Genomic DNA, 7,945 nt, shown 5'->3' with positions numbered 1-7,945 from the left:
TATTTACAGATAACTTTTTCAAAGCCGACCTCAGTATGCTGAACGATTTTCATTTAGGTTGTTGCTGAAGGACGGTGATGTACCAACTGTACCTGGGCAGGTGGAGGAAGTGGTAGCGGGACTGGTGAGTTAAATAATGTACCTGAGACACTGTTAGTATTAGTCATTTTATCACATTCAACTCACTTTACTCATATAGTGCTAAATCACTTCCATTACTACTACATTGTGCCTCACAATACTGAACTGTTATCGTTTAATAATCATCACTAGTTGTTTATATTCATTTCATGATGATATAAGAAAGGCAGTGGATAAAATGTATGTTGTATGAGAGGGTCAGTGGGGGTTCAACCAGAAAAGCTACGTTCAGGAACTGTATGTTCATTAATATAAACAAGTTGTGATTTATTTGGTAGCTATTCCTCTCTGACTAATTTTAGTAGTATATAAAGTTTGCCCCTTGGTAAGGAGGCACCCTGGGCAGCTGCTCATGTCACCCACACCTAAATCTGACATTGATCTTCTATATAAATACAATAGGGTTTGATTTTTACATTTCATTTTCTGGGGGCAGACTTCCTAGCTACTGATAATTTTTCCAGGCAGTTTGAAGTAGCTGAGACTTGCAGAATTAAGTGACCTTTCAATTTGCTGGGTAGATGTCTTTATCTTAAGAATGTGGTCATGCAGATTGCATTTACACCTGGCTGAGATCCAATCACAGTATCGAATTCCAATCATAATATGTTCTGCATGAATTTGTATCTAAATTAACTGAAGTTAAATGTTTTTCTCTACCCAGACAAGCTAGCAACATACACTTTGGAAGGGAAACACATGACAGGTCACAGCAACAACTGCAGGAAGCTCCGTCGAGGTCAAATGGCCTCTAAAGTTCCACACTTAAGTCATGTGATGAGTTTTGAGACACTGCATGAACACTAATGGCAACTTCAAAATGGTTTACAAGAGAAATTGCCACATATTACTGTCTACTTATCACAATCAAACAAAAATAAGCAGCTTACAAGTTGCAGACGTAGGGAGAAGTTGTAGAAGCAAACAAAAAAAAGTGCCCTGTAGGGGGCGTATGAGGAAATCAAAGACAGCTAAGCGAGAAGGTGATGTCAAGTGATCTGTAGAAGAGTGAAATTCACTGCGGCAAGGCACCAGAAGAGGTATGAAAACACCAGAGGACAGTGACAGAATGAGCCTGAGGCTGAAGAGAGGCATAGGTGAGAAGATGCAGACATCAAAGAGACACAACCATCAACGTCAGCCTCTTATAACTAACAAATGTAGGCTTATTTAAGCACATATATTGGTTGGCATTCTATATAATAAAATCTAAAGCTCCACATATCATAATATATGCATAATATATGTTATATAATAACATAATCTAATCATATGTTGTTAGGTACACAGCTGATGAGTGAATTGGAGGCGTGTCAGGTGAGAAGTGAAACTCGCTGAGAGCAACTAGACAACATATGAAGAGGTATGAAGCTGCACCCAAACACTGGATAAGAATACTTTCATATTTAAAGAATGAACATGTCTAACTTGACAAAGCAGTTCATGCAGTTATTCATACTGTGTAATATGAACAGAACTAGAACCATGACTTGAAAATAGGACAAGAACAAGACAAGATTGAAGTGACAAAGCCCAACAACACAGCTCTTTATGGCACAACAGGTGCCAGCATCTCATTATTAGAATTACATGCTGCTGAAACTGTTCAACAATTGCTGAACATATGGAAATGTAGTGGCTTTATTGCTTTGTTTGATTTTTCATTTACACGTCCGAGCTCGGCCAAGTCTTTTTCTAAAGTCATTTCAGGAATTCGATTTATGACCTTTTAGTCACAAGTACCTCTTTAAACTCTCACAAGCTAAAGAGGTCAGGAAAGCCCCGGGCCAGGGCTGTTTCAACCACCACTTTGATTTCACAATACACAGGCAACCACCACACAAACCTGCAGTATTCATAATCATTTTAGTTTCAATTTCAACAATTCAAGATAATCTGGTGACACCAATAACAATATCAAGTAGATTGAGGTGCATTAAACCTGCTTCATTTGTAAGTTAATAATCCATTTTCATGTTAAGTTTCTTTTTTATGGCTGTCATACGACTTCCGAGTATTAATTGTGCTGACATGAATGCTTAGTTAAAAATTTGATACATGCTGCTGCTGCGGAGGTAGTGTGGTTTATTATTGTGCAGTTAATCCTGATACTTGTCATGACTGGCCGCACTGGCAGATCCACTTCCTGTTGACAAGAGAAAGTAGGTTATAATCTGGCATAATTATAGACATTCGATTTCATGGCATTGATCCATTTTTCCTTCTATTTTCACATGCACAGTGTAACTGATGCACAAACAAACATTTAAAGGACTCTTGTGAAAGAATAAAACGTAGGGTGATAACTCCCTGCAGGACTTGTACTACTGCTGGTCACTTCTTCTTACACTCTTAATTTACTTAAGCAAAAAGCAGCCGCAGTGCTTTCCGAACTAAGACTTTGTGTAACCAGTTAAAAATAGACGTTGTACACAAACCATATGCAAGCCAGACTTACAGAAAATCTGCACAATAAATATGCATAAAGTTTTATCTTTGTGGTTACATAAACACGTTAATATATCCATAAATGCTTAAATTGGAATTGAAAGAGAAAGAAAAATAATTGGATCAGTTTGCAGTCTTAATTCCTATTTGGCTATAGCTTCTTATAGACCTGTCTGGCCTGCGTATCTCCTGGCACTCATCCTGTCTAGGAAAAATAAACAGTAGGGCTTTGGGTCAGCTTTAAATAGGGGCTTCTGAGGACACAGAAAACAGTACTGGTTTCCCAGTAAATATTCCTGCTGGCCCAAACTGAAGACCTGTTTGTTTTTGTCATGTTGAAATAATAAACATGAAACTAAAAAGTACTTTACATCCCAAATCCAAAACAGTGTTTGTCATAAAATATTACTGTTCTAATTCTCTAAACTGTCATAAGGCTCACAGCACGTAAACAGTGTATTTATGAATGAACTTTAATGTAGGAGATGTATGAGGGTCTTTGTTTCCCTGAGGCAGCCTTCAGTGTAGCTGTGTGTCATATCGCGTGCTGCTGTCTAGAGCAGCACTGGTGTGAAACACTTACTGCATTTCAGCTCAGGCTGTGCTTTATTTTGCTCAGGGGTATAACAGCATATAAACAATAAGTATTTTGTGGATGAGAGATTACTGCCCACCCACTCGCTCTAAAACTGGTTGTTAATTAAAGCCTTGTTTTTTAATTAGGATTTACAATATCTGTGGTTATTTGAAGCTGGAAGTGAATAAATCTTGTCGTGATCTTCACAGACATTAATAAGGTCGCTACACCTTGAGTAATCCAACCGTGTTGTCTTCCTCTTCCTTACTACTCTTTTGCTTTTGATTGCTTGTTTCACTTCCACAATCCTTTTAAACGGCTTTAAACAATAAACTTTCACCTTTCTTACTTTGTCTACAGGCCGTCTGTCGAGCGCACATCTGTTTTACTACTGCTCTACTATTATTACACATGTGCAGTAAATACTTTACCTGGTCACTTTCAGGCTGACACTATTTTCCACTTAATCTTAGTCTGTAGAGTTGTACAAGATTTAATTATTCTATTTTTGTTCTATGTTGAGAAATAAAAATATTAATATAGGATCAGGCAATCCACTATGAAAAAGTTAAATGAAAACTACTCTATCGAAGAAACTTCTTGTCAGTTTTCATTGTTATTATTATGTTTTTTCTTTTTCTTGTTGTTATTGGTGGTGATTTTTTGTTTGTTTGTTTTGAGGTCACATGATAATTTCCTTTAACCACCATATTAGACCTGTTGCTGACTGCTCTGCAGTGCACATGTGATGCAGTCTGCTAAGTTATTTGGCCTGTGGTTCAACTTTTCTACTGTACTTCCTGTTGCATGGACTTCATTGCTGCTTTTCTGGGAACACGTCTTGCTAAGCAATGGGGAAATGCAAAAAGAATGTCTTCCTTATGGAACAACACTTCTGCCAGTACCCGAGATCTTCATACATCATAAATGGTGTAACACACTCAACATGACAGACATGGAGACGTCATGTTACTTGAAATCGTGCTCCAAACCTCTGTGATGCTGCAGGCAGACTGTTGGTGAATCCTGATTCCTTTAATTGATTGCTCAAAACTCTTTTCATTAAGTTCACACTGTGAATGGATTTCACTTGGTACAAACCAATAGCAGACTGCAGTGAGTAAATTGATCACAGGTGTGTGTTGGTGCAGTCTCCAGTCGGCAGTTTAAGAGCACATGTGGTAGACACAGTCAGTATTCATTCTGCTGTGTGAAGCTACCATACTGTACACTGCATGTAACTGTATGAGGATGTTAAATTACTGGGTGCCCTTTCTGCTGTTCTTCCTCTTTAAATAGGTATTGTGTTCATATGTAATTGCATGCAGATGTTGATTTATGTAATAGTATTCACTTTCCTCAGTGCCCGGCCAAAACATTAACTGGCCCATATACATTATCTATATGAAGCCAGAGTACCCTGAGAAAACCCACGCAGACCTGGTCGCGGCAAGAAGGTTTGCTGTGTCTCCTAGTGCAGTCTCATGGAGGAGATGGAGATAGAGATATAGCAGAGCAACAACCCACTGCAGGACCATTATCTGTCCCTTTGTGCAAACAGGAACAGTATGTATAAAATGACTTCCAGCAGGGTATCCCACTGACCAAACTGTCAGGAAAACAGACTCCATGAGAGGGGCATGAGGCCCGAAACCCTCTAGTATGACCTGTGCTCACAGCCCAGCACTGCGTAGCTTGATTGGCACTCACCAGAGAATAACAGAACAGGCAGGTTCACCACTGGCGCCCTGTTCTCCTCACAGACGACAGCGGGTTCACACTAAACACATCCACATGTGACATGTCTGGAGACACAGTGGTGAACGTTATCCTGGCCGTAACATCATCAAGCATGACAGTTTAGGGAGGGATACAATATGTTGGGAGGGCTGCACAGACCTCAGGTCATAGCAAATGGTGCCATTACTGCTGTGAGGCACCAGGACGAAATCTTCAGAGTGAGTGTCTGCAGTGGGTCCTGGGTTCCTAGGAGTGTGTAACTAGTTCCTGGATGATGAAAGCAATGATGCCACTGAGTGGCTTCCACATGCCCCTGACCTAAATGGAATAGAGCACCTGGATGTATTATGTGTTGGTGCATCCAACACCATCACAGACAGGAGCTCACTGATGCCCTAACCCCACCTGGGATGAGATCCCCGAGGACACTATTTGCTGACTCATAATGCCTGCTCTGTTTTTTATTTTAGTTTTTACTGATTCAACGTCCTGTCACTGTCGGTTCCAACCTGCGTGTAAGTTCTGTTTGTGACCCCTGAGGTCGATATGTGCAGAACATCCAGGTTTAAATTACTAATCATGTGGAGCCTTCGAGATACTGTACAGTAGCGGATTCAGGTGTCATCACCTGGCTAGAGGTTTCTGTATGCTCCACATGAATCAGTTGTACAATGTGTTGTCTGACCTTAGCAAACGTAAACACGTTGATCCCAATTTCAAATGGCAACACTTGAAGATGGAGCCAGGAGGTGTCAAAGCCGCATCAGATTGCTTCTCTAGTTTCTGTGCGGTCGTCGCTGTGTGTCTTTGTTCAATGAATCGTACAAATAGTACTGCCTGAAGGTGTTCTACTTGGTTTTGGAAGAAATATCCATTTCACATGATCAGTTACCGTACAAAGTGTCAGTTTGTTGATTTAGGAATGTTAAAAACAAGAAAAAACTTGTCGAATGCAGACCCCGTCTCTTGATTAGTGTAGGGATGCTTTACATTCTAGGGCCCCTCACGCCTGAAGTGGGCGGCTGTAGAAGATGTTCTGGTAAATTTCAGTGTCTCTGTTCTCAGTATTCAGAGAGTTTAGACAGAGATAGTGTATCTAGAACCAGTGTATCTGTTGGACTTTGATTGGTTTATTGTTAATTGTCAACTTCCCGAGAGCAGTAAAGATTATCTCCACTGTCTTTTCTCAAAGGTTCTAATGTTGCATCTCTTGACATGAGAACATGTAGTAGAGGACAGTTCTGAGAAGAGCAGTTTCTACAAATACCAGCACAAAACCATTTCAATTCTGTCATTCAACATAAACAATAGAGATCTGGAATTCTAGCCTATGGCAAGTGTCTCGAATCGAAGCTAAAGGTTTAATGTAGAAAGACACTCGACATGTAAGAAAAGAGGCTGCACAAGATTCAACAATAACTCGACTGTAGGAAGTTCAGTTTTGTTTTTAATAAATCAATCTGCACATGACTCAAGAGTTGTGTAGTGCTAAAAGCCCCAATACATATTGACAATGTATACATATTTACTGCTCTGCATGTGCGCTCTGTGCACTCAAGTTTATTAGCAATGACAACTGAAATGTTGTTTCTAAGCATTTTATTTCAAGGTATGTTCACTCCTTGTGTGGTCAGTATATTAGACACTAACATTGCATTTGATTTTGGTCCCTAATCAGTTTTTGAATATAGGAGGAATATACAGTTGCAAGATAATGTAATGTTTCTTTTTGCAGTTTTGCATAAGTTTGTCATTAAATGTGATTTGATAAATAACAATCTGATAAAATACAGTGATGATTTTCACGTCTTTATTGAGGACAGCTTTTGAACTATTAAAGAAACATTTATAATAATGTGTTATATGTTAGGTGTTTAAGTAAACCATTAGCAAATTGTAAAATGTTATGTAAGCTGCTTATTCTAATGTTTTTCTGGCCCCTAGTGGGCAAAAATCAATGAATGCAGCTTATATGTGGATACAGTCTCCAGATTCCCCACACATTTCATGTGGTACGCGCCTTGTAAATACAGGAAATCCTGTTTCTTGCAAGTCTGGATTACATCCATTCATCAATTCATCAATAGGGGAAGTAGTATTTTACAGACAGATTTGCAAAATAAGCACATTATGTAATTATTCCTCTCAGACTGCTGCTCTGTGTGGAGGGGTGGGGGGCCAGTAAGGGGGTAGTCATTCAGTAAACGAGTACGTGTCTGATTGTTATTCCTATTAATCCGGTCTGTAAACAGTCCAAGGTGTTATGCAAATTCTACAACAGCACCACAAGCATTTCTGAAGGCTTAGCATGATTTACCTGCAGGTCATCTGTTCCCTCTGAACGACCTCATTCTTCTCTGATACCCCTGACAAATGGGTGTTGACAGAGGTATGTTGGAAGTTCTTACCTGTTAAAGATTCACACAAACTACTGACCACAAAACCTGTTTGTTTCTGCCTAAAGGCACACGATGCGCTCTTCTGCCAAAACTTGTGTTAAAATCCCACAATTTGGTTTGTCCTCGGGCACGGTAAACAGACTCATCTCTCTAAAGTTACAAGGGAAAAACAGAAGAGATGTCCAAGTCTTTAAAAAACACACTAATTAAATTTATTCAGACATTTACAGAACAGATAATAAATGGTTTAAAAGCTATAATTTAGCTTTTATTAAATCAGCGGTGTAAATAGCAACAAACCTGAGGTTTTCACTTCTAGTTCATTGAAGAAAAGTGTGTATTTTTATTTATCAAATGTGTTTACGTGATAGCTGGGATGTGCTCTGGCTTGATAAAGTGTTGCAGAAAAACAGCTTAAGAAAGAGACAAGTATGGGAATTGAGTAGAAATACAATATGTATCTCTCAGGCTTTTTAATATCCCTATGAAAGAATGTGTGTGAGTTGGCAGATCAACACGTCCTCTATGTGCTGGTGCTTTACGCATGAATGCAGCGTCCTTGGTTAAAGTCTGTTTAGGGACTTTTGTTGGGAGTCACATGCTTTTTTTTTGACCTAACTATCCACATACTACCTCTTTT

Source organism: Anabas testudineus, chromosome 6 (assembly GCF_900324465.2).
Source record: "Anabas testudineus chromosome 6, fAnaTes1.2, whole genome shotgun sequence".
Classification (NCBI taxonomy): domain Eukaryota; kingdom Metazoa; phylum Chordata; class Actinopteri; order Anabantiformes; family Anabantidae; genus Anabas; species Anabas testudineus.
Note: the sequence above shows the minus strand (reverse complement) of the source record.